This window comes from Eschscholzia californica, unplaced genomic scaffold, assembly GCF_041429995.1.
Source record: "Eschscholzia californica isolate CP2 unplaced genomic scaffold, dmEscCali1.0.p SCAF_48, whole genome shotgun sequence".
NCBI classification, from domain to species: domain Eukaryota; kingdom Viridiplantae; phylum Streptophyta; class Magnoliopsida; order Ranunculales; family Papaveraceae; genus Eschscholzia; species Eschscholzia californica.
The window spans coordinates 110,001-112,500 of record NW_028238470.1 but is presented as its reverse complement, the minus strand read 5'-3'; positions in this window follow the sequence as shown (position 1 = coordinate 112,500).

The following is a 2,500-nucleotide window of genomic DNA, read 5'->3' as shown; positions in this document are numbered from 1 at the left end:
TTTTTTTATGAATTTTTAAGTGAATAAACAATTAAAAATTCAAAAAAAATAGAAAAAAAATATTTTTTTCCCGATTCTTTCTCCAATATTCCTGATAAATACCCACACACCCACATATGGAGAATGGTCGAAAATGCTCGAGTGGATATCGAGATGTCCGACGAAGCACCACTTGGAAGGGCCGAGGCACGGGACGCCCGGGCTGTTGCTCGGGCCGGCACGGGACGCGCATGGGACAGCCCGGGACGGCATGGGACGCCCTCGCTACAGCTCGGGACGGCCAGGTACGCCCGAGACTTGGCTCGGGACGGCCTGGGACGCCCTCGCCATAGCTCGGGACGGCCTGGGACGCCCGAGACTAGGCTCGGGACGGCCTCGGCACAGCTCGGGACGGCCTGGGACGCCCTTGCCACAGCTCGGGACGGCATGGGACGCCCGAGACTTTGCTCGGGACGGCCTGGGACGCCCTTGCCACAGCTCGGGACGGCCTGGGACGCCCGAGACTTTGCTCGGGACGGCCTGGGACGGCCTCGGCACAGCTCGGGACGGCCTGGGACGCCCGAGACTTTGCTCGGGACGGCCTGGGACGTCCGAGACTTTGCTCGGGACGGCCTGGGACGTCCGAGACTTTGCTCGGGACGGCCTGGGACGCCCGAGACTTGGCTCGGGACGGCCTGGGACGCCCTCGCTACAGCTCGGGACGCCCGAGACTTGGCTCGGGACGGCCTGGGACGCCCGAGACTTGGCTCGGGACGGCCTGGGACGCCCGAGACTTGGCTCGGGACGGCCTGGGACGCGCTCGGCACAGCTCGGGACAGGCCGGGACGCCCGAGCCGAGCTTCGGGTCGCACGAAATCTCTTCGTATTCCGACATATTAGAAGCTTCCCATCATGTAGTAGGCCGAGCTTTGCCCTTTGGATGCCCTATGGTGCTTGGCGAGCACTAGGGAACGTGCCAGCACAAGTGCTGTGCACGCTCTGGGGAAGGAGCTCAACCCTCCCCCTTATAGTGCAAAGTTATTGTTTTGCCTATTTTCACAAGGAAACATCAATTTTTTAACCAAGCATACTGGGCCTTTACTCCTTCGTTACTCGTCGGAATCCAGCAAACTTATACTCGTTGGAAAGGCCTTTTCGCAAGGATTTTTTTGATATATTATAATAGCGATTCCGATAAATATTTATTTTTCTATGAATTTTTAAGTGAATAAACACCGGAAAATTCATAAAAAATAGAAAAAAAAATATTTTCTTCCGTTTCTTTTCTCCAATAATTCATAAATAATACCTCAATAGTATAAATGAAGAGAGAGTCGAAATGGCCCGGGTGGGTTTCGAAATGTCCCACGACCCCATAGAATGCACGGGCCAGCCGAGCCAAAGCAGGGGACGCGCATGGGACAGCAGGGGACGCGCACGGGACAGCGTCCCTATGGCTCGGGACGGCATGGGACAGTACGGGACGCCCTTGGTAAAGCTCGGGAATCCCATCGGACGCGCATGGGACGGCCTTGCTAAGGCTCGGGACGGGCTTGCTAAGGCTCGGGACGGATGGGACAGCACGGGACGCGCATCGGACGGCCTTGCTAAGGCTCGGGACGGCATGGAACAGCACGGGACGGCCTTGGTGAGGCTCGGGACGGCATGGGACAGCACGGGACGGCCTTGGTGAGGCTCGGGACGGCATGGGACAGCACGGGACGGCCTTGGTAAGGCTCGGGACGGCATGGGACAGCACGGGACGGCCTTGGTAAGGCTCGGGACGGCATGGGACAGCACGGGACGGCCTTGGTGAGGCACGGGACGGCCTCGGTGAGGCTCGGGACGGCATGGGACAGCACGGGACGGCCTTGCTAAGGCTCGGGATGGCCTGGGACGGCCTTGGTGAGGCTTGGACGGCACGGGACGCGCATGGGACAGCATGTGACGGCCTTGGTAAGGCTGGGCACGGCATGGGACGCACATGGGACACCTTATGGGGATCATCAAGGGACGTTGCACGGGACATTCTTAGCCATGAAGGGCCTTCACATGGGACATCTTAGGAGTCAAGAGCCGGCACATGGGACAATGGAGTTCACACGCACGGAACACTTCGGCTACTTCCGTTCGGAACGTCGTGGGATCTTTATGTCCCCATTAGCACCGACGCATCAACATGCTAGGAAGCTAGGTCCGAACTTCTCGAAGTGTCGATGGCACTTGGACGGATACGCATCCGATCCGATGTTATGATGATGTACTTTCTCCGATATCGATGTCGGGGTGTATTCCGATGTTATGATGTACTTTCTCCGAGATCGATGGGACGACCTTGGTAAGGCATGGGTCGGCCTTGGTAAGGCTCGGACGGCACGGGACGCGCATGGGACGGCCTTAGTAAGGCTCGGGACAAAATGGGACAGCACGGGACGCCATGGGACGGCCTTGGTAAGGCTCGGGACGGCCTGGGACGGCCTTAGTAAGGCTCGGGACAGCACGGGACGTCCTTGGTAAGGCT